A 26,040-nucleotide genomic window follows, 5' to 3' on the forward strand; every position below is an offset into this window, starting at 1 on the left:
AGCCTCTTTCCCCCTCCTATGGTTAGACACAGCTCTCTACCAGCCATAGCCTTATTGAACCTGCTCCTGACTCAACCATGGAGAGCGAGAGAAGATGGAGGCCCAGGAAACTGGCCAAGGTCTCCTCCAGAGGTCTTTCACTTATGTGACTCTACGTCTCACAGTTTGAATGTCGGTCTAGATAAAATATTTTAGAATCTTCTATCATTTTCGCTACAATGTAACCTTGGTTATAATAACTTTATGCCTCGTAACCAGGAAGCATTCGCGTGTCCTTCTTCCTAGAAGGTCTAGGGTCTTCTGTTAGAAGGTTTGTGTTATTTTATATTAGTAATTTTATAGCTTTATCATGATTTGTCCTCGGATACCCCTGCGAATATCCGTGTCTTAGTTTTCATATTGTTTTGGGTAATCTCAGCCGGACTTTGTGTACGAATAGATTTTTCCAGGAGGGAATTACACTTAGATTTATAAATTGTCCGCAAACTCTAAAACAATATTAGCTAAACTCGTTCCTTATACTCGAGGGTCTAAATAAAGGTAATTTACGTACGCAGAAGAACAAATTATTACACGGCACTAATTATTTTCCTGTTGAGATCAGAGGAGTGTATTTATTATTGTAATTTAACTGCAGTCTTAACATGCAAGGATCCGGGAAACTAAGGTCCGCGTTTCTTACAGGTCTAATTGGACGGTTATTATTAATTATTCATTTGATGGCTTCAAAAATATATAGAAATGTGTTTTTCAGGGAGGACGAAAGAGGGTTACAGATAGACTTGGGCACCAGGGGGCTCTTCGTGTTCGTCTTCGTGCTCGTCTTCGTCAAAAAAAAAATCTTCGTATTCCACGAATATTCGCCCGTTCCTGTCTTCTCTTCGGGCGAATATTCGTTTTTTCTTCGTTTTTTCTTCGTTTTTTCCGGTTAAGGGGTTAATACGGGGTTAACGCGTACCGCAGCAGCTCTGGCGCCAGTAGTTTAAATGTGCGTATCAGCAACTCTATTGGTCGCCAGCAGGGGGCCTCCTGCTGGGGACCAATGAGCTCACTACCATATATGGCTAATATATTCTCGGGCAGAATATTATGCTACTCAATGTAAAACCAACAGAGGGCAGCATTATGTCCGAAGATATATTAGCCATATGTGGCAGTGTGCTCATTTGCATTTATTTAAATAAAATATATCCCCATGATCCGCTGGTCTCCCGCTGCAACAGTTAAATGTCCGCACTCGCAGACAATAATTCTGTCGAACTTGCAAACTCTTTTTTTCTATTTATTTTGGTTTTTTTTTGTATTAAACCATTACACGAAAGGATCATGGGAATATATTTTATTTGAATAAATGCAAATGAGCACACTGCCACATATGGCTAATATATGTTCGGACAGAATGCTGCCCTCTGTTGGTTTTACACTGAGTAGCATAATAACTTTGGATTTCAAGCATATGGAACAATGCTACTTAATGTATAACCAATAGAGGGCAGCATTCTGTCCGAAGTTATAATAAGTTATTATGCTAAGTTAAATGTCCGTACCGGCGACTTTGTTGGTCGCTGGCACGGACTTTTAACTGTTGCAGCAGGGTCCCAGGTTGATTTTTTTTTTCTTCTGCCTAGCAACTAGTGGTAAGGGGCCGTGCGAGTGAGCCTATTGGTCGCTTGCACAGCCCTTTACCCTACGGATTTCTGCTCCCCAGGAGTTAAAAAGGCCGTGCGAGTGAGCCCTATTGGTCACCTGCAGGGTCTTCCTCTGGCATCAACCAATTGGTTGATGCCAGAGGAAGACCCTGCAGGTGACCAATAGGCTCACTCACACTGCCCTGTAACCCCTGACGACGAACCTGCGGATTTCCACTTCAGTCAACTCCCGCGATGCTGTGAAGATAAGGTAAGTTAGATGGGGAAGTGACCGGGGAGAATAGTAGACGAAGGCGAAGATTCTTCGTGTGTGAGTCTTCGTCTTCGCCTACGTTTTACCGGCACTGTCTTCTCTTCTTCATGTCTTCGGAACGAACACGAAAACGCACTCTTCGTGTTCGTTTTCATGTTCGCCCGAAGACAAATGCACAAGTCTAGTTACAGACTAAACGAAACTGAACAATATATATATATGTGTTAGGTAATGTAAATCAAAATTATTTTTATAAATCAGGATAATTTAGTTTTATTATCTGGATGAGTCAGAGCCAAGCCCAACGAGAGCCAACAAAGACTCTCCATGTTGGATCCTCCTATGTTTTAGGACCTTCATAGGAGAAACAATACGGCCTGAAAAGTAAGACTTGGCTCATGTGTTGCTTTGTATCCAAGAACGCTTGAGCTATTCTACACCTGACTAACCCTCTTCTAGATGTCTGTAATACACCAAAAAGCCATATTTTTTTAAAAAAAATGTATTTGGTGGGCTTTTCTAGGGGAACACAGCCTGGTTTTGTCTGGAAACCCAGAGCTTGACCGTGCCTCTTACGCTTTATTTTTCTTGCCGTTTTACCTTCTTTGGCAGACTGTCAAAAAAGATAAAAGGGAACCAAACAGGATAATAGAGTCATGTACTCGATGGCCAGATGTGGAAAAGTAGGGAGCCCAAGGCCACATTAAGACGCTTTGGGCTCTGGAGCAATTATACGGAAAGGGCTCCTTCTCTGGATTTCCTGCCGTTAGCAAATTCCTGTCTCTTTCTGACATTTTCCGTCTCTTCTACTGCTTCATCCCTCTTTGGCCCTTTCTCTTTTTTGCACCTCACTTGATGACATCTTTTCCTCAGCTTTTTATATCATCTTTCCCTTTTTTCTTATCTTATCTGTCTGCTTTTTTCACCTTCTATTCTGCCCACACATACATATGCACACATACACACACACATATATACATATACACACACACACACACACATATACACATACATATATACACACATATATACATATACACATACATATATACACATATATACATAAACACATACACATGCACACACATGCATACATACACACATACATAAACACGCACACACACATACTTACCCACATCAATCATCCTCCCTCATGGACATTCCATTCCGAGAAGTGATGCCATTTTTTGGCACACTGTGTCATTGATGGAGGATGATTGCCACATGTTGGGGGACCCAATTTGATCGCCGCTTTGTCGTACTGGTGAGAGGTATGGACCGGTCAGAACCCCGGGGCCCTGGAGCAATTGCTCCTTGTGCTCCACCGTAAATCTGTCCCTGAGGGTACTTCTGCAAGCCTTTAGACCCACATCGACATCTCTTATTACCAGATTCTCACGGTCTCTGTCTTACCACGTTGCCTTTTAATTGGTCCTCATCGTACACAAAAAAACAGAAGTCCGCGCTCATGAAAATACGAATACTTCAAATAATTGGCATCAAAATTGTACATTTGTGACGTAAATATTAATTAGGGGGAGAAAAACATATTTAGCAGATAATTTGACTTTGCTATATCACAGGAACAAAAATGAGAAGTATTTGGTTTAATTAAACAGGTGCAGGTTAAATAAAATTTTTATAGAAAGCAGGAGGCTACAAAATTATATAATTTATTTAGTGTGAAAATCTGTAAAGCAAACAATAAAATGATCCGAAAAACCTTTTTTTTACTAACCTTTCATTCGGCATCAATTGGTGACATTCCTTGGATTCATGGTGGTCACATAAGGTCACCTCACCCCATTGTCCGTATGATTCCTAGGACATTTTTGTTATTTTTTTTTATATTTTTTAGATTTAGAAAAATAAAATCCAATAAAAAAATGTGCATTTTTTAATAATTTATTTTTAAAAAATAATAATAATTAAAAAAGTATTTTTTCACATTCAAAATCCCTGGTTTAAAAATTAATCGTACCACCAAATAAAATATCTTCGCTTCTAACATTAATAACAGAAAATAATATTACTTTTATAAAATAATTTATTTAAAATTTTTATTTGAATTTTGGATGCCCAAAGACATAAAACAGAAAAGATGTACATTTTTTTTCCGCTTAAATGGTTCCAATCCTACTGATATTCCTATTTATTGTAGAACGGTTATTAAAATCATTAGCCGAGCCGAGCGGGCACATTTCCCCTGTAAGACTTTGAGCTTTATTGTTTTACTTTTTGTTCGGTCCATGCTGAGGGATTTTCGCCTCCCCAAGTCGCTGAATCTATTTGCGGATTGTTTGCTGCTTAAAATTCCACGGAGGATATTTGGAACGCGGAGTTCTGCAGAGCCGGTACCTCCCAGTCTGTAGTGCTGTTTAAGAGCTTATCAGAAATATACTGCTTACCGTCCTTGTGGGGAGAACAAGCGTTTATAGCTTTTACCATTTTATATATATATATAAATGTGTTTCAGTTTAATTCTTGAATACACGTAAAGGAGAACTACCACCATTGTTTTATGATATATATAATAAAAATAATAATAATAAAAATAATAATAAGGCTTGAAATAAGTTTTCAGAGATATTGAGTTTTCTTTTTTAAAACAGTCCTAGTTTATACACACTCTGACACTAACACACACTCTGACACTAACACACACTCTGACACTAACACACACTCAGATATTTTTGCTAACATCCACTCCCTCTCACGTACGCTTACACATTCATGCTCACACATATTTATACTTACACATGGAGGCTAACACAAAACACATACATTCATGCTCACACACCCTTACACATTCATGCTCACACACCCTTACACATAGACATTCATGCTCACACACTCTTACAAATACAGGCTCACAAACGCACTTACACATACACATTCATGATAACACATACCTTCATACATACACTCTCACTCTAACATACATACATACTCCCTTCCTCCCCCTTCCCACAGCTTTCTCTCTGGCTGCTCACACACCATGCATGCAACGTCATATTTACCGCAGGGTCACATAACAACATGTTACGTGACCCCACTGCATTCCCTCCTCCCCGGGGCCAGCTCGTCCCTGATTTCAACTTCATATAAACGGATCTTATATAAGCATAGGTGTCATGATTACGGTAATAGGATAGTGGGTCTCATTGTATATTTCAGCAGATACCATTTCTCTTTATATCTGTAAAAGAATACCAATATCGCAAGTGTCCGGGACACCTTTCAACTAAGGCATGATGTAAGTTTGAATGGGTAGGAGCCCGTCTAAAATGAGGACTGCCTGAAATCACTTGAGACCTGCGACATAAACAAAAATATAATATAAATCAATATAAATAAATCTAAGAAAATGTAAAACGTTCTAGGTCATTTAATGTATTTTATTTAAATTATGTAACTATGTAGCCCTTAAATTGATTGGAAAATTACAAATGTCGGCGTGAAAAGCTCTAACACGATAGTATTTATATATTCGATGCGGGATCCTTACCGTCATTCTAATTCTTATTTAGTCTTTTTTTTTTAAGTGTTATAATTGCTTGTTTTGTCTTTGCAAACTCAGCAGTGCTAATAAATCCTCCGGAGAAGAAAAAAAAATTGCAGAAAAGCCACCATCAAGGGAAATATAATATTCCATTTTAAATAATGTGTTTATCGTGGTGTGCAGAGTGAAACAGAATTCCAGATAAATGGCCTATATTGCAAAAACAAACAGGCGAGTATAGAAATGCATATTTTCAGATCAATATCTAGGGTACATTAGACCATTCCGGGTCACTGCGCAATTACATTATAGTTACATAACTTACTATTAAAAGGAATATTTTTCACTTAAAAAAGGCTAATTTTAAACAAAATCACTTTCTGGATTCAGGGTCAACATGTCAGGCCGGAAAAAGAAAATAATATAAAAAATAAATACTGGTATTACATGAGGTCCAAGGTTGACATTACAAACCCATTTTGATGTTAGTACATAATATATATATAGTGCAAGGCAGATACGCAAGGGTTAAATTCCATACATATACTATATGAACCAAAAATTTCCACAAGAACGCCAACCTTTTTTGTGCCTCTGGTGCCCCCGTTTTTAAGGCTACAACTTCTATCACCCTCATCGTCAGTCTGGGTAGATGTTGACAGAAGCTCATCAGTCCATTTTTTTCCATGTAAAATTAAATAAAAAATGTAAAAAAAATTAAACATTTTTATGTGGTTTTTTCTCAAATTAAGGGGGTAGTAGAAGCATCGCTAAACACTAATCTACAGACACCAGACACGCCAGAAGGCTTGTTGTTCCCTCAGAAATCTCATGGTGTTGCCACAACCACAAGGGATTCTGGGTAGGCGCATGCAAATAAGGCCAACAATGATCACCTTTTGCCTTTATATCCACTTTATACATGGATCCCTGGAAAGTAATCGACCGCCGTGCAGGACAGCCTTTAGACAAAACTTGGGTAAGAGGCGCAGTAGCCAGATCACTGCTCATAGAGAGCTGTTTTTTTTTTTGGAAGATCTTCTCGTGCTGTGCTTCTGTATTTGCATGCGCCTACCCAGAATCCCCTGTGGTTGTGGCAGCACCATGAGATTTCTGAGGGAACAACAAGCCTTCTGGCTTGTCTGGTGTGTGTAGATGAGTGATTAATAATACTTCTACTACCCCCTTAAATTTTAGTGGAAGGGTTTTCCATCACCTTTACCCACCATAACTTATGTAATGGTATTTCTTGGCTACCCCAAGCCTCAAGTATTAAGCCAGTATTACAACCTCGTGTTGATGAGCCCCATTAAGAACCAAGCAGTTGTCAGTGAGTGGTGATGAGTGTTTCATAATCGTTAAGTGTTTATTAATGCTTCTGCTACCCCTTTAATTTTAAGCGGGAGGGATCTCTCTCTCACCTTTACCCACCATAGCCTTTGTTATTGGTGTTTTTTAAAGTTAGGGATGTCTAACTGACCCTTATGTCCCATCTGATTTTGATCAACCATTGTTTGATGACCCACACCCCCAACACAGGTGTCCCGTTTTGTATATGTGAGGGTCAGAGGTTTAGATCTAATGTAAGGATGTTTTACTTTGCTGAGGAAGTGATAGATTAATTGAACATCCTCCCAGCAGAAGTGGTAGAGGTTAATACAGTGAGGGTATTAAACATGCATGGGATAGACATACGGCTCCTGAATCTAAGACGAGACCAACGACGGATTAAGGTTTGAGTCTTTACAGCAGGAGAAACCGGAGACTAGACGGGGGCTGAATGAGCCGATTTGCCGACAGATGCTATGTTTCTGTGTAAAATAGAGAAATATTTAGCAATGAATAAAAATGGACTTTTGAATAAACCCGGAGACCCCTTGAAGTGTCAGTCATTACCTGTCACTAATGCCCCCTGGCCTTGGTAATACAGCCGCTCTTAGCCCAATCAGTGTAGTTGAGGGTTGATTTCAGCTCTAAAAGCAGTAGATCTCTCTCTCATCAGTCCTCTGTCTCTCTCACGCATTTCTCTCTCTCTATTAGTTTCTCTTATTGAACAGAAGCCTGCGAGTAGGAAAGATTAGAGGAAGGAAAGCTAGCCTAAGCAAGTTTGCTTATTAAGTTAAGTTTCACCGGGAACCATATCATCGGGCCAGTCTATGGTTAATTAGGGACTACGTCGCCCAGCGTAGACTACAAAATGAAAGTGAATGAATGAAGAGGCGTAAATCAAATTCAAACGTTAATTATCTATTGTTAAGTTGAAATAGAAGTAGAATATTACTCTCCGGCTCGTCCGTATAGCGATGCTGTCGTTATATCAGATGTGATGGGACTGGTGGAACGGTACCACAGTATCCACACTGAACATTGTAGCAGCCCCGGGGATTTTTTTCACCGCGCTCAGTTTTTATGACAAGTTGAACTTTTCAATAAATACCCAACTTGACTGACATCATCCGTCACATATGGCAAGGTCAGAAATACATAAAGAATTCTGCATTTTTAAAACAACCAACCATGTGTTTTGTTTGTTAATTCCTCATAGGGCATTATTACTTCATATGCATAGAGGAAAACTCTTGGAGTTGGACCTGGAGTCTCTAGGTGAAGCCCTGCTTCATGGAGTCTCCGAGTCAGGTTCTTCTTTCTCTGGGCAGGGTGTCTGGCAGCACCCAATCCCCCCGTTTCTTTCTTTTCTCTAGTTTCTCACTTCATTTTCTCTCCTATCCTCTTTCAATTGTTTTCACTCTTTCTCTATTTTCTTTTTCTCTCGCCTCTCTCTTTTTTCTTCGCCGACTCTTTTCTCTTCTCTACTTTGTTTTTTCCCACCCTAAGTCCTTTGCTTTCTCTCTTCTCTCCTTCCCTTATTTTCTTTCTATTCTCCATTGTCTATCCTTATTTTCTCTCTCTCTTTATTCTCTCTTCTTGTCTTCCTCTCTTATCTCCCCCAACTCTCGTCTCCCTCCTCTCATTTCACCCACCCCTAGCTCTAGCTATGCACATACATGAAGTATCAGGCCATAGGTCAAGAACATAAACCGATTTTTGTTAAAAGCCAACCTTATGGGGGTGAGGACCACCTGTACAAATGCGATGGTAAGTTAGTCTGAGAGCCTTCTTGACCTTATGTTGCGGTAATTCCAAATGGCGCTGTATAGATCGATAATTAACATTAGATACAATTAGATACATTTTCCATAATGTTGTGACTGCGTGCAAGCTTCGTCAAGAATACTATTATTAAAATTGCACCATCGGGGGCATTTTCTCCACACTCGTATGCTGTATCTCTTTATTTAGACCAAGACATCTGCATTGGACAATATGTTCAATCTGGTCCTGCTCATAAACGCTTCAACTAAAAATATTCAAGGACGCTCATCTATATTAATGGTAATAACTGGAAGAGTTGCGATAAAATAAGCATTTCAAAATCAATGAACCTGACAAAATGTCATAATGTCCATTCTTGTGTTCCCAAGGCTCAAGTTCACATGAATAGAATTCATTTAGAAGAACCCTCAAGAACATCTCTGGCTCTGATGTCCAATGGTCAGTATCTGTCCATCCATATTCCCAATGCAGAATTTAAACGTATTGTATATATATTTTTTAACGTTTAGAGTTTTTAACTAAACAGTCAAATGTGGTAAAACAAAAAGATCAGCGGAAAAAAAAGCCACAAAAAAAACCCCTGAAAATAAAATAAATCCAACTTTTCCCAAGGGCAGTAGATCGAAAAATGGCCGCTGGTTCCGCATAAACGTATATTTATATTCCTGTGCACCATCGGCCCCTGGTGGTTGGAAGCTGCATTGCATCCTCCATTGACTTGAATGGGCACCACTTGGAAGCAGTTTAGTGAATAAAACCCAATTGTGTTTCAACAACCAAAACTCATAGAATTTTTAATAAACACAACGATGCCTCATCTGACCAACCTACCTTAGCAAGTAATTCCCTTACTTTGTACCAAAATTCATGAAGTGCAGGAAATAAACATTTTTTCCTACAGTAATGAACAAGGATAGGACTTCCCTGCTTTCAGAAGCTCACAATTCATGTTTAGTGCTACAAGAACTATAAAATCTTGTGCGGGTGGCCTTATAGATACATTTTGGGGTTAAACATCTTTTGTTTTGTTTGTGGATTCAGATGTTACGTGACATTTCTTTATTCACTTCTTAAACTTCTCATTCTGTGGTCTTGCTTCTTTAGAGATTTTCACTAGTGGTCATCAGAAGACTGCTGTGTTCCCTATAGAGATATAATATAGAGATATTAATACCTCCCAGAAAAAAAGGATTAAAAAGGTTAAGCGATGAAATTACCAGCAGTTTGTAGAGAAAACATTATTTTATTTTTTTTTTAAGTTATAAATGATGAATATTGTCCTGCAGCACGGAGGTGGATGCCCGGCCATGGGCTCAGCAGACGCCCTCATCGAGTCACGCATAAGCTGATACAATAATTGTATTGTTTTGTTTACCATTTTGTTTACAAATAATCCTTAAAGATAAAGATAAAGGTAGTCAATTTCCATGTTTGAGAGGTTCCCCGTGTGGGTGTGGCCAGGGGTGTGGTTATGGGTGTGGTTTTAGATGAAGCCAGTTCAAATGTCTGGGTTGAAAGCAAGAAATGAGAGGAGGCAGGAATGAGTTTTAGGGGAGATAAGAGAGGAAGACGAGGAGAGAGAATAAAGAGAAAGAGAAAAAAAGGAAGAAAATAAGGAAAGGAGAGAAGGGAGAAAGCAAAGGACATAGGAAGAAAAAAACTATGTAGAAAAGAGAGGCAACAAAAAAGAAAAACAGAGAAAGAGATGGGTGAAAGGAAATTGAAAGAGAATAGGGGAGAAAAAGAAGTGAGAAAGTAGAGCAAAAAAGAAACTAGGAAAGAACAAAGGGGGCAAAAGGATGAGCAAAAGGAGAGAATGAATAATAAAAAGAGAAAATGAGTCCATTTAGCTGGCCAATAGTAATGACAAATACCTATTACACCTTATAATAAGAAGCAAAATCTGCCCCTGGCTTTAGTGCTCCAGACAGAATATGCACTGATCCAGGGCTCACCTCTTTATTTTGGCTTTCAAAGCGGTAACCCGACTGTTAGGTGACGGCAGCCACATTACATACGATAGCTTCTCAACTGGTAATTACCGTATTTGCTCGATTATAAGACGACCCTGATTATAAGACGACCCCCCCAAATCTGAATATTAACTTAGGAAAAAAAGAAAAAGCCTGAATATAAGACGACCCTAAAGGAAAAAAGTTTTACCAGTAAATGTTAATTCATGTAAACTATTTTTTTTAATAAAAGCTATGATTGAGAAAAATATTTTTTTTGTTTTTATTTCCTTGTATTTTCCAACCTGCCCCCAGTTACGCACATCTGCCCCCAGGCTTGCCACACCAATATGGCACTGTGGCCCATGATATGCCTTTTAACCCTCTATATGCCACTGTGCCCCATGGTATGCCTTTTGACCCCCTATGTGCCACTCTGCCTCCAGAAATGCCTTATACCCCTATATCCCATTCTGGCATTTAGGGGGTTAAAATGCATATTATGGGGCAGAGTGGCATATAGGGAGGTATAAGGCATTCCAGGAGGCAGAGTGGCATTAAGGGAGTTAAAAGGCATTATATAGAGCACTCTGCCTCCAGAAATGCCTTATACCCCTATATGCCACTCTGGCATTTAGGGGGTTAAAAGGCATATTATGGGGCAGAGTGGCATATAGGGAGGTATAAGGCATTTCAGGAGGCAGAGTGCACTATTAAATGCCCCCTTAACGCCACTCTGCCTCCTGAAATGCCTTATACCTCCCTATATGACACTCTGCCCCATAATATGCCTTTTAACCCCCTAAGTGCCAGAGTGGCATATAGGGGTGTAAGGCATTCCAGAAATCACACACACACACACACACACACACACACACACACACACACACACACACACTTACTTACCGGTGCTTCCAATTTCCTGCTGTATTGCCGGGGCAGCGGGTTGACGTCTCATTCCGCGGCAGCCGGGAGGAGGTGGAGTTGGCAGCGGGGGTTTGTATGCGTCCGTCGCAAATACCTTCCCCGGCTGTCAGCGATCAGGAACTCTGGAACTCTGATCTCTGACAGTCGGGGAAGGTATTTGCGACGGACGCATACAAACCCCCGCTGCCAACTTCACCTCCGGAAGCACCGGTAAGTGTGTGGGGAGGGGGGGGGGCGACGACAGGAGGATCCAGGTCCCCTGCAGCGGTGCGGGGGATATGGATCTTAGTCTCCTAATCAGACCTCTATTTGAGGTCTGATTAGAAGACGACCCCGATTATAAGACGAGGGGTATTTTTCAGAGCATTTGCTCTGAAAAAAACCTTGTCTTATAATCGAGCAAATACGGTATTACCGACATCCAGGTCCTACATCTGCAACCCTTGCCAGATGGGATGAACAATTTTATATTTTCCAAACATTACTTTTTTTTTTTGGGGGGGGGTTCTTGGCTAGATTTCTTTAAAAAAAAAACCAGTGTCCTCTTTTAACCTCTTAAGGACAATGGGCGGGCCCAAAACCCATTGAAAACAATGCATTTTGTCATTAAGGGGTTAATATAAAACAACGTCCCCACGGTATCCCCCCTCTATGCCATATTCATGCCTACATAAACAATTATTATTGTTCGCATCTTAATATCCCCATGTGACCGCGATACGCGTTGAAAGCTGTGAAAAAAAAAACATCAAACAACCCAAAGCCTTCTTTTTTTAACCAATAAATCCCTGACTGCCGCCTCTTTGTCGGTTAACGAGACATCCAATTCTCGGGATTTCACTGTTTTTTGTTTTTTTTCTTCTTTCCATGGATTATTTTCAGGAAATACAATATCAGACCAAACGCATGAAAGGGAATTATTGATGTGCGATCAGACAATTGAAGTTCTGATGAAAACTCGCATGCCGTTTGATCGCTGTACGAAACCCCATCTTTTCAGGGAAAAAAAAAAAAGGTTCAAAATTAATTAACTGGCTGTAAATCTTATACCGGCGTAAATAAATGTATAGAACCAGCCACATCTAATCTCCCCTGTTTCTCCTGCTGTAAAGACTCAAACCTCAATCAGTCGCTGGTCTCGTCTTAGATTCAGGAGCCGTATGCCTATCGCTTACTAAATTCCCTTTACTGTAATAGCGTCTACCACCTCTGCTGGGAGGCCGTTCTGCTGATCTACTACCCATCTCTCTATGTATATATAACATTTTCTTTTTTGAAACAGTCAGCTAAGTGATTTGTTTTTCTATTCCCCCCCCCATAATTGCCTGTGTGCTTTGAAACCCTCGTGTATTGAGGTCCGGGGCTCCCGTCGTCCCTCCTCCCTCGGCCCTAAATCCCAGATGAAGTGACATGCTGGCCTCTAACAAATGTTGAGTGTTGTGCTGAGGATTTGGCATGTCATCCAGTGTCTGCACAAGCTTAGGTTTCTATTATTACACGATGGATTAAATGGGGGGGGGGACGTGGTTTGCGTCGGTCTTATGGAGACAATCTGCTTTAACACAACCCACCCCCTCCTTATCCCCCCCCTTACTTTTTTGGTTTTCCTAAATTGGGATAAATAGGGGGGAAAAATAATAATTCTTGATTTAAATTATCAAGACGAGAGCGAAACCCCCCCCCCCCATGCTGCCTGGCTGGATGTATATATATATATATGTTTTATATATATTTTATTTTTATTTTTTTTCATTGCACTCCTTTTTTCCAAGCGGTGGAGGATGTTGCCATCTAGAGCAGTAGGAGCATTCAGCGCAGACTGCAGCTTTCTGCCTCTCTCGTGCCTGCCTGTGCGCGCGTGTCTATGTGTGCGTGTGCGTGTGCGTGTGTGTGTGTTTTCTCTTATCCATTCGAGGCTCTTTGGCATCGACTCGAAGTCGTCTTTTGTCCAAAATGCGTGTGATTTTGGGGGGGGATTGCATCCCAAGAGCGTCATCTCTGTAACAGAAAGGCTTTCGGTCTTTGGAAATCTGCTCTGTGAACAGAAATTATCCAGGACGGCAGAGAATTTCTGGATGATCTTTTATATTTTTTTTTTGGTCTGTTTGGGATATACTGTCTTGTCCAAGGAGACTCTTGGATTCTGTGAGCTCCTTAGCTCTCTAGCTTCGATTTTCCTACCTGGAGACCAGGGCTGGATTCTCTCTCCTTTTTTTCTCCCCACGATCGCAGAAGATACTGTATCTTGGTTTAGAATGTCTGGGATTCTTTTGCACAAACGAGGATAATTGTTACTTCTCGGAGGTAAGAGAAAGAATCTATTCCTTTCTTCTCAAATGCAGTACCCTCGGCTCTTAAAGGCAATGGAAAAGAATGCATAAGTTTGAATTACCGGTGTATATGCACATGGGGGGGTCATTTAAACTTTATTATCCTTAATCTGCCTATTTTCTTAATGCATTGGCTGTAAAGGGTCTGGTTATCTTCCAGAAATCTCACTGTGTAAAGCGAAACCCTTCTATGGGGAGACCTTAAATAGTCCTTTGATGGTCCTTTGATGGTCAACTTTGCTGGACAGCTCCTACCGGGGGGTATTTAAACATTACCCTAGGGAGTAAAGAAGAGATACTGAAAACTGGCAGATACCCAAGAATAAAAAGAAAGAGATCTATGGGGTGTGTTTGGGAAAGTAGGGGGGTCTCTCAGGGGTAGTTGGGGCACTGATTTGAGGTCCTGCTGTTAAGGACCATGTCATTTCTAGAGGATGGACTTATATCTCTACAGTGAATGTGCATTCTAAATAATGGATGTGTGATATGTATAGTATGTAAGCACTTGTACACAAACAGATTCTCCCGTTACTACAGATGCACATAGCATTTAACTCTTTGCATTCCTTTAGTCCCATGGTGTTGCAATTGATCTGCAAAAAGCCACATATCCCGATGCAGAATATATTGCGATGGGGAATGCATTGCAGTCGGTACAGAGGATGCATCCTGCAGGATTTAGGCTGCTAGTTCAGTATTAATCAACCCTTAACCCTTTTGTATCGCTGTGTGTGACCACGTCTGCAAAGGGTTAATAAGTTAAAAAAACAAAACATTTTTTATATATATATATATATATATATATATATGCAAATCTTTAGCTTGGAGCCTGAAGCAGCTTCTTTCAGTTTAATGGAGAAAATAATAAAGCAATTATTGGGCCAGAGAGAAGGGGCTTCGGCAGTAGTTGGGTGTTTATATAACAATATTATTATAATTTACGGTACAAAATAAAACAATAAAATAAATCAAATAATAACATTGTATCTGGTAGCTGCAATCCAAAATAAAAGGGGGGGGGGGCAGGTTAACTCTAGCCAGTAGGGAGCAACCACTCCCATCAACGTCAGCCAAATGCCTGTAAGTGATGGGAGTTTTAGTCCATGTTTTGTTAAACTACTGCAAGGAAAGCTTTTCAGGAAATAATAATAATAATAATAATAATAATAATAATAATCAATATTAAATGCAGGTGATTGTCTAAGCAGGTCTAGTTAAATAGATCTATACGTCCTGTAATGCATGATGGTAATTAAGCGATTAAGCCATAATTTCTCATTTCTGTGATGATTTCTAATGAATTAGTTTTTTTTCCCCCCTTTAGTCTCTACTCCCAGGGTCCATGTTCATGTCAGGCAGGGTAATGCATATAGAAGTGATAGCACCTGCCATTTAGAAACTAGGATACTCCAAAGACACCCATTCCCTTATGGTATATAATATATGTGTAGCCATATCCTTAAAGCCCAATGCCCCATATATAACCCTTTCAGTGCCAGATGGGGATTTTGCTTTATTTCTAGTCTATATATATATATATATATATATATATATATATATATATACCTTCTGTAATATTTAACAGATGCCCTCTGGATAATGATTTAACCCTTTGCATTGGGTGGGTGTAGCACAAAGCTGTGCAACATGTTGCATTGCATGCCTGTACTCTAAAGGGTTAACATTTACCGATTCTCATTAGGAATCCTGTGTTCCATGCACACTGCTGGGCGTGAAGGCTCAGACATGCAGCAGTCGTTCTACTTGTGCTTATGGACAAAGTTCCGATATGTTTAACATGTTTTTTGTATGTTTAGCGGTATTTACATGCACCAGCTGGCACTGCTTCTTTTGTGATCCCTTTTCCGTGTTTTTCTTAACATTTTTCCATGGCTGATCATTATAATTTGTTAAAGCACTTAAATTAATGAAATATTTGAAAAACGTAATGTTTGTCCTTTTATTATGATCTCTATAAGACAATTGCTCTTTTATATATATATATATATTTCCACAGAAAGATGCATCTTAAATAATTTGTAAGCATTGTTTTTGTTTAGAAGCAAGGTTTTCCATTAAAAGAAAAATATATATATTAAAAAAAAAAAAAAATTAAATATTTAATTTTATTGCAGGCTGCTTAAGAAAATAGAATCAGTTTTTTAAAAAATTCATAATTTTATATTATTATAACAAAATAATCTTGGAATCTTTTTATCTGTTAACCACTTGCTGGAATGTGTCTGACGACTGTATGAATTTGGCAAGCGTGGCGGACGGCATAGACAAATATATTCGTTTCTGGTACAGGCTTTGTGTAAGTGGTACAGGGCAGGGGATTACGCGTGATGTGACATTGTGCGTTAAAATATTTCAATTCCCAGAGCTGTCTCCTGGGCAAATAATATACATCGAGATTCGAATTACAGCAGAGCCTGGGATACGGACGCGTCTCATTATAATGTCCTCGATGTACACCTCTTGGCTTCTTTACGTTAACTCCCTCTGGTGATACCAGAGTCACAAGTTAATGCTAATGTTGGAGGCTACCGGAGGCATGGATTCTGGTGTAAATAATAATAATAATAATAATGTGCATTTTTACGAAATGACTTGCTTTATAACCATAAATCTTTGATACGAGCAAAAAAAAAAAAAAATTTGATTTCATTCTGAAATTGCCATTTTTTTTCAATTTTTGTAATTCTATTTATTTGTTTAAACTGGAGGTTAAACATTCTACACATCTTTAATTTCCCCAATTCTGCAGCTTTTAATATGCTTTGCCATAGGAAAGTCTTCTGTCCATGTGAGCCATATATATATATCCGTTCTTCTTATTCCAGTAACAATAATCTTCATCCATTTAAGAATTTCCATTCTTTAAAGGAATAAACTTGTTTTTTTGCTCTATTCTAAGAATCTCCGCCAACCTCCATCCTCCTCGTAGAGTATTTATCTGTGAAACACTCTGCGAGGCGTCTAAGCCCCACCCCCTTCACCGTGATAGCTCATTGGCTGGTCTAGAAAGCTAGTGTGCTGTCGGACGGGTGCTGCCAAGGTTCAATCCTGGATTGGGGAGAATGCAGTGTGGGGGGGGGCAAATGAAAGCCTTCTCCTAGGTACAGTACAGTAGAACCAGTTGAAGGTCCTTCCAGGAGTTGGGTAGCAGATACCAGACCCTCCTCTGATGTAGCACAGGAAATAAAATTGGGCCAACTAAGGGAAGATTTTAGGACCTCGCAAGTCCAGAAGAAGAAGGAAAGACCTCTGAGGTCCTAAAGGCCTATGTGACTCCACATCCTTTCCTGTGTTGGCCCCATAACGGGATTACCCTTGACTAGAGACTCCATCTTACTTATAAGACCTCTCCTGTATCTAATCACACCGTTCCTTCAGTCACAAGCTCAGTAAACTTTAAATGTCTTGTAAAACTCTATTTCTAAGAAGCCTAGACATCCCGTCTCAAGCATCCCTCGTTATCTTTTTGACACCGTACGGCCTTTTGACCGGCAACAACTTTTCCTGCCGCATCAGCGTGTTAAGTTTTTGTTGTTATATTCAGCGCACCTCTACACAGCGATACGTCTCCAGTACAGGCTGTACTCTGGGAACGGTCTGTTGGATGTTTTAGATCGTTATTAATATTTACCCTAATGTTCTAGCAACCGAATGACTATTCCGTGCGACCTTCAGCATTTCCGCAGTAATGGAATAACGACGAGACCGTCCGTTTTATTTACCGAGTTTGATGGTCAAATCTCTTGAAATTCAGAAGCTTCATATATATATAAATTTGAGAATAGAGTTACAAGTCACCTTGTATTTTGTTATTTCATGGTAAAATTCTGAAAAAGTAGAATAAACATTGGGGTTACTCATTAAACAACGAGCATATCATTAATTTAGGATGAAATAGCTTAACTCTTATAGAAGACTTCTCAACGACTGCCCTAGTCCTTTTTGCTGTCGTTAGGAGACAATCAACTGTTGGAAACCAAATGTGGGTTATTGATCGACTATTACTCATACTTAACTCAACTGGTCTCCTGTAGCATCAGGTGGATGGACCAGAGTTGACGTTTAACTCAATCCTACTTTAAAAATAGGTCATTTGAACATGTCATCAGGTAAGGCTACGAGGTTCAGTCTTGGAACGTATCAAGTTCTCCTGGCGTGTAGGCCTATCAAAAGTTTCAAAATGGTTGATTTGTAGACATTGTGGTGTCTTCAATAAGCATCAATAAAGCATCCCAGAAAAAGATACAGAAATTCCTTTGACCCTCTATCACAATGTTTTATAATATTTTTCCTATACTAGAGGTGTTTTAAAAAAAGGGACGGGGACATGTTCTAATCATGTCAGTTGTCATAGTATGATGTCATATTACAGTACTTTCCATCATTAGACACTGCAGGCCACAGGAGGACTTTGGGGTCTAACCACTAAAGGTCAACTTCTTATAGCAGTTGAGTTGAGTTTTGATGGCAACGTTTCATGACTTGGACGAAACGGTCTAAATCGCAAATTTATCTCGACTTGAAAAGCTAACTCAGGTCGACTCATCTGACCTTGAAGCCCGGGCAAGTTTTTAATGGAAAGTTTGGCAACTGGCAAATTCATGTGGAGTCGTTTGGGTTGACACGCGGCTCAACTCAGACATTGCTCAGGGGCATGGGAGCTGAGTTAACCAGCTAAGCTATAGACGCTCAAACTCGGCCAAGTACATTAACCCCTTAATGACAAAGCCTGTACATGGACGGGCTCAAAATGCATTGTTTTCAATGGGTTTAGGGACCGTCCATTGTCCTTAAGGGGTTAAAAAGGAATCTAAATAGGAAAAAAATGTGCGGACACTGGGCAATAGTAAATGGTCCGAATTTCAATCTAGGTAAAAATGGTAGCCCACCATCAAACGTGCTGAAAACTCTTGTATGGTGGAAACATCGGGGAGGAATAATTATGCAGCTGCTAGTATGATGCTTGTAATACATGTATATTGCATTTTTTTTGCCATGTAAACACCGTTACTTGACGATTTATGGTTCTGGGTGGCAGATCTGCATTAAACACACCAAGTGTGAAGCACTCACCTGCGGCAATTCCAGAATAACGGACTATATATTCTTTGTTAGACGGGCTCCATTTATCTAGAGGCTAGAAGTACCAGTCCAAAACTCGTTAAATGTCCCAACGTGATGAGATGGAGACCACTCCAGTGATTTAAGGAGCTCGAATCTTTAAGGATAACAAGTAGTTTGAAGCGTTTTACTCATTAATTGATCGTATTAGAGCGATATGAGATTTTTTTCTCTAATTTTTCCAAGATGTTGAGAAATGCCAGTAATGATTTTATGTTCTAGCGACTTTTTTACATAAAAACGTGTTCGAAATCTCTTACATTCCAGATAAAACTGACTTTGGAAGGAAAAGAAAACACTTTTTATTAGATCTAGAAGAAATTGCTAGAATTGGCCACTCGGCTTCTAGCTCGGCGACATCTCATAACTTAAATAGCTTGTTGACGTAAGACACATATTTTCACACCCGTGTGTGGCTTCACGTCAGAGCTGATCTGCAGTTGAGCGTTTACCCAATCTCAAAAGAGGAAATCTTAATCTACTTCTTGCCTTTAAGATATAAAGTGGTCATACTCCTTCCTGGGAACCTCCTCGGTTTCTCCGGAGACTCTGGGAGAAGAGCGGCTTCTCTGGGTCACCGTCGGAAAACTCCAGGTCGCGGGAGAGGCCTTCTGACAAACCCCATTCCTGGTCAATTTCCCCGGTTCAACAGCCGTGTGTCCCGCGACGTCAGCGGGAATGCCCACCTTCGGGACCTCCCGTGGGACCTCCCATGGGGTCAGCATCCAAGTTCCCAGTTACGGTCATAATATTGAGGTGTCAGACTGCTTCGTGGACAGAGCCACATTATACATAAAGCATCCTACGAGGCCACCTGGGGCCACACAACAGCTCCTAGTAATGGGGTTACGTGGGCCCTTTGGGATGCAGCCATAGACTAGGTGGAGAGGTGTGATCTTCTCAAACCATCCCGCCTTGCACAATGCCTTCTTCTGACCCCATGGGTCTTTATCGTTTCTGTGCGCTACCAGACCTGAAGTGTTGAGGTACGAAGATGGTGACAAATATCAATTCTTCACAATCTAAGTTCTCCTATCCTTCCGTTTACAGCAATCAAAAATTATGCATGTCCATAACATGTGAAATGTATGAGTGAAAAAAAAAATGGCCGACGTGGCAATCTACCCTTGAGCCACAGGGATTTTTCCCCAGTCTCAGGGTCTCAGGTGAAGACCCTCAGTGTCACACAGTCCGGAGCTACCTTCATGCTTTGAATGATATCTAACTGCTTGAACATAGGTGACTTTAATAAAAAAAACATGACAAATCATGGTTTTCAAAAGGACCAATAATCGATAAACCCTATCATTGTTACCACTAGCAACTACAATAGAATCTCCGTGATGAGCTACTATCATTATTACTATTTATTGTTTTATATAGTGCTATCATATTCAGCAGTGCTGTACAATACTCTAAGGTTAATATATGGTATTATCTAAACAATTTTTTGGGGTCAGAGCACTTAGCAAGTCTCCGAGGTACTATATATTATATTATATATATAAAACAATGAATAATAAATAATAATAATATAATATATATAATATATATAATATAATATATAGTATATTATATATTATATATAAAACAATAAATATATATATATAATAATATATATATAATATATATAATATAATATATAGTATATTATATATTATATATAAAACAATAAATAAAATTAATATAATAATATATATAATATATATAATATAATATATAGTATATTATATATTATATATAAAACAATAAATAATATATATAATAATAATAATATATATTAATACCATATAAGGTTAATATATGGTATTATCTAAACAATTTTTTGGGGTCAGAGCACTTAGCAAGTCTCCGAGGTACTATATATTATATTATATATATAAAACAATGAATAATAAATAATAATAATATAATATATATAATATATATAATATAATATATAGTATATTATATATTATATATAAAACAATAAATAATATATATATATATAATAATATATATATAATATATATAATATAATATATAGTATATTATATATTATATATAAAACAATAAATAATAATAATATAATAATATATATATAATTACTAATGTGTTCTAAAGTCCCATAAATGGAAGATTGGTTCATTGTCATTATATTTCTTATTTTTTTCATGTCTTTGAAGTACAAGCTAAGGTGGCAGTAGGTCACCCGAATGTCACCTCCACGCCGCGGACGCCGGTTTTTATTCTGGCCGTTTAAAAAAAAAAATTGGAAAAGAGCCGTTGTTGTAAGTTTTCCAAACATTACATTTTCACCAAGATGGCAATAAAAAGGCCTCGATTTCTCTGCGTAAAACCCTTTAGACATTTTACATCGTGGTTACCGGAGATTAAAATAGATCTCCTGCAGAGAAAGCCTCGGCTATATTTCTCCTGTGAGTTCTTGGACTCCCGAACGCGGTATTACTTTGTAAACACCATTAAATGAACGATGCTGAGGGGTATAACGCCACTGATCAGATTATTATTGCCTTTTTTTTTTAATATATATCATAATGCCTTAAATTGGAATGGCTACGCGAACACCTTTTTGGTATAATTATATATTTTTTATTTCAAAACTACATATATTTTTGGTCCTGTTTAATTTTAAGTAATTTATATTTCAGTTTTGATGTTTACAGCAAGGATCAGAAGCTGGGATCCGTGGCAAAAGGTGGCATAACTAGAATTATTTAATTAGTTGCCCATCCCAAACACCTCTCCTTTCTTCTTAGCCAATCATTACAAAGGCTATCTGAACCAATCAACGGGAATCAGCAACTTTGCGGTAGGGGGAGAGATAACTTAATGGGGAAGAATAGGCAGAAATGCATATTCTGAGAACAGGAAGCAGGTTCATCCAGGGCAGTAGGACATTTAGTGACCAAAAACCCATAATAATGAGAAGGTAATGAGATGTCCCTTACAAAAAATTACTGCAGTTTTTCTGAAGTAATACTGCAGTTTTTTGGACATGAAAAAACTGCAATACTGCACTTTTACTGCAGTGTTACTGCACATTTACTGCAGTTTTACTGCATTTGTACTTCACTGTACTGCAGTTTTACTGCACATTTACTGCACTTTTTTTTTTTATATTGCAAACCTACAGTTGTACTTCAATTTACTGCAGCTTTATTGCATTTGTACTTCCGTACAAAAATAACTGCAGTACAATGAAGTACAAATGCAGTAAAAGTGCAGTAAATGTGCAGTAAATGTGCAGTAAAACTGCAGTATTACTTCAGAAAAACTGCAGTAATTTTTTCGTAAGGGGTATGTCAGCGTCTTCCATGATGTAACCATGGAGACATGATGTAACCATGGAGGCATGAGGTAACCATGGAGGCATGATGTAAGAGTGAATCTCAGTAGGTTCATGTAAAAATGCAGAATTATCATACTAAAGTCCAGCTGGTCAGGGTTGAATACAGAACAATGCAACACGCATGCGCGATGATTCTAATGCAGTCTTATGGTGTACTTTTCCCATAAATTCTAGAATTTTTAGAATTTTCTTAATTCAAGAATCAGGATTACTGGATTTAAAGAACCTCTTTGTTTATATGTTTTATCCAGGTGTGGGCTCCGGGGCATACCTGGGAACTCCGGGCTCAGCGTCGCTTCTATGGGTCTCCGGGTTGTTAAGGGGTATCAACGGGTCGCGGAAGGGACTTGCAGCATGAGCCACTCCCGCCAACTTCGCCATTAAAAATTGCGCATGTCCAGCGATGTCTGTGGAACTACCCCCCGCAACACCAAGGGGTGGGCTCTGGGTAGCTTTAGGCAGAAAGCTCCTGGGTATACCACCCGGCAAATGCCTGGTGGGCCGGTGTCTGAAATCGCTATATACTCACCTGATCTGAGAACGGAAGTGTCTAAATATTTTAACTCCCAGAATTTAAATATTTCAATCATTTGTTATGACATTAAAACATGTTTGGGCCATTAAACCACTATTGATGTATTTTAGAGCTTGGATGAAACATCATATAAATGAACATATTTTATGACCTAACCCATTAAAGGGACGCTTTAATACATAGGATAGCTGAGTGGTCCCTTGAAAGTTTAATGTGGTCCTCATTGCAAGTGCATGGAGGGATTGCTCAGAAATCTTACTTTACTGGAAGAGTGGTAGGTAAGTGGAACAGCCTCCCAGCAGAAGTGGTAGAGGGTAATACAGTGATGGTATTAAACATGCATGGGATAGACATACGGCTCCTGAATCTAAGACGAGACCAACGACTGATAAAGGTCTGAGTCTTTACAGCAGGAGAAACGGGCGACTAGACGGGGGCCGACCTGTAGTCAATGTGTAGGTTCTTAAAAACAGATATTGCCATACTGGTCCCGGAGAAGAAAGCGTTCATCCCAATGAATTGCTCATGGCAGACATCTTTAATAATATATCGCTCACAAAAATCTATATTATTATTTATGCATTTTTTTACTTGAAAAGAAGTATTGGCTTCTATTGTTGAATTCCATGCTCCTGAGATTCATTCGGTCCCGGTGGCAATAAACTGACAATTAATTTATATTTCCGCCTTTGCTGAATAATCCGTTCTCTATTCTCAAACCAGCCCCCACTCTTTATTTTCCCCGGATTATTTATGGACCTGCGTTACCATTAAAACCCCGGGGGGGGGGGGGGGCGCGTCAAATAAAATTAGAGTAAGTCAAGTAATGGTAAGAAAAGTGACCCATGAAGTCATATTTACTGCTTACAAGAGGTAAAGGTCACTCTTCGACTCCAGAGCGCTGTGAAGGCTTTCTAGAGCTTTTCCCCATCGTATTGGGACACCTTGTTACTTTAATTACCCCTGAAATATAACACGGGAGGGCAAGAAACATCACAGAAATAACTTATATATAATATATAATATATATTATATAACTTTATTATATAACTTTATTAGACACAGAGTCATTTCCATGCCTTGGAACTCTCTGGGTTTGGCCTGGAGGCTCAGAGGGAAGCGCAGCTTCTCCGGGTCTCCTGGTCACCGGGGAGAATCTCTGTGTCGCTGGTGGGGCGTTGAGTCTCTCTCCACTCCCTGCCCAGTAGATTGCCCACTGCCCTCAGCAGGACCACCCACTGACACAAGAGAGACCATCCACTGACATCAGTAGTCCAGCCCACCTATATCCCAAATAGAGAGGGCTCCGGGTAGCTTAATCCCAAAAAAAACTGCTCCCGGGTGACAGAAAAGAGTCCAAATAGCCCAACAAACTGGATGTTCTACCCAGAGCCGGACTGGAGAGGAAAAGGGTCTCTGTCACTTTAAGGCCAGCAGCCTCTGAATGATATATTTGCGCCAACTGGATTTGCGCGGCCACATGCTATGTTTTTATACTCCGGTCCGGGCCGATGGACAGTCGAGGGCCGGTTCGGGGCCTCGTCCTACCAGATTTTTAGCTGGTTTATAGTGGAGATTTTATAGAACACCCTCAAGACCAGGCAACAGAACCAGCTGTCCAGCTAAAAAGAATAACAGGTAATGAAATCCGAAGAGCTGAAAGAGATGAAAGAAAATTCTATATGAAGCTAGCAGAGGAAACGGGGGAAGTGTATGAAATCTGACTGCAAATATTATCCATGATTTATTAATCCACTAACAAGGAGCCTGACCGTCTGCACTGAAATGACAAAACATATAACCTTGTAGCTACCCTTCCCCATCCATTCCACCTCCAACAATAAATAACACCAGACACATTTCCCCATAGATTTATTTATATTTTATTTGGAAACACACAGAATTATAAAGAGGATATGTCAAAGCGAAGGTCAAAAAACCTTTGTTAAAAAAAAAAGAAAAAAAACATAAATAATGTGACTGGTAAAATTCAAACATCTTCCTTTTTTTTCCAGTTTTCAATACCAAAAATACCAAATATAAACTCGATGAAGTCATTAATTTCTGTCCGTGGAGTTATACATTCAACATACAGCAGGGGGCAGCACTAAAGGTGGGGGTTGACTACGTGTAGCAATTATACTTATCCCGGAAAAAATGGAGGATATGGCGACACGAATTGCCACAAAAATGAATATAAAAAGGAAAAAAAAAATTATAAATCAATTATTTTTTAAATAATTATTAATTATTATTTTTAGCCAATGAAGTATATATTTATGACAATAAAAAATCCAGTTTTTAACTAGTGTTTAAACTAAAATTTATGAGGTTTTATTAGTTATCAGGTTCCTTGCAACAAATTCCTTTCTAATTTTATCAAATTTGTTAAATTCCCTAAAAGTAATTATTACTTCTGTGGGTTTATACATTCCACATACAGCAGGGGGCAGCACTAAAGGTGAGGGTTAAAAAATGTAACAATTATACCTATCCCACAAAAAATGGGTGATATGGCAACGCAAATTGTCACAAAAGTAAACATAAAAAGGAAAAAAAATATATAAACTGTTATTTAAATCATTATTATTATTTTTATCTAATGGAGAATACATTTATGGCATTAAAAAATCCCGTTTTATACTAGAGTTTTAACTAGAAAAATGGAGGCTATGGCAACACTAAAAAAAAAATAATATAAAAAAGGGAAAACATATATAATTATAAATAAATTATTATTTAAATTATTATTAATTATTATTTTTAGCTAATAAAAAATAAATTTATAACATAAAAAAGGGGTTTTTTTTATAAAAAAAATTGTTGTCAGGCTCATCGCTACCAATTCTTTTCTAATTTTATCAAATTTGTTGAATTCGTTGAATTCCCTAAAAGTATTTTTCTCCGAATTTTTAAAAAGTAAAAAAAAAAGGTATATAACTGAAATATTTACTGAAATCAATGCTAGTGCTTTCCGCGCAGGTACACAGGGGACAGTTGGCTAAGCGTATCACGGGCAAGGAAGATAGCTGGGGGTGCGCAGAGGGGCAAAGACATTTGGGGGCATTCTGCACATCGCAAGGGAGACGCCACCTAAATTTAAAGGGACCTTCCAATTAACATACACATTAAGGTTTATATGATTTAACTGTTTACAGGCTCAGTTACAAAATCACAGGATTTTCACAAAAAAACATATGCAATTAGAGAAAATAAATGAATTTAATATAAACTTTAAATAAATATAAATTTTATTTATTCTCCGGAATCCGGAATAAAATATC

At 38.8% G+C, this 26,040-nt stretch overlaps 1 protein-coding gene across 1 annotated transcript in view; it reads left to right on the forward strand.

Moving 5' to 3' along the window:
- Positions 1–13,606: 13,606 nt before the first annotated feature.
- LRFN2 (leucine rich repeat and fibronectin type III domain containing 2) overlaps positions 13,607–26,040 on the forward strand; it is a 187,843-nt gene continuing 175,409 nt past the window's right edge. The window contains exon 1 of the mRNA XM_053461141.1: positions 13,607–13,701. The gene's annotated coding sequence lies outside the window, so the exon portion shown is untranslated. The remainder of the gene's footprint in view (positions 13,702–26,040) is intronic.

This window comes from Spea bombifrons, chromosome 3 (genome assembly GCF_027358695.1).
Source record: "Spea bombifrons isolate aSpeBom1 chromosome 3, aSpeBom1.2.pri, whole genome shotgun sequence".
Taxonomy (NCBI): Eukaryota; Metazoa; Chordata; class Amphibia; order Anura; family Pelobatidae; genus Spea; species Spea bombifrons.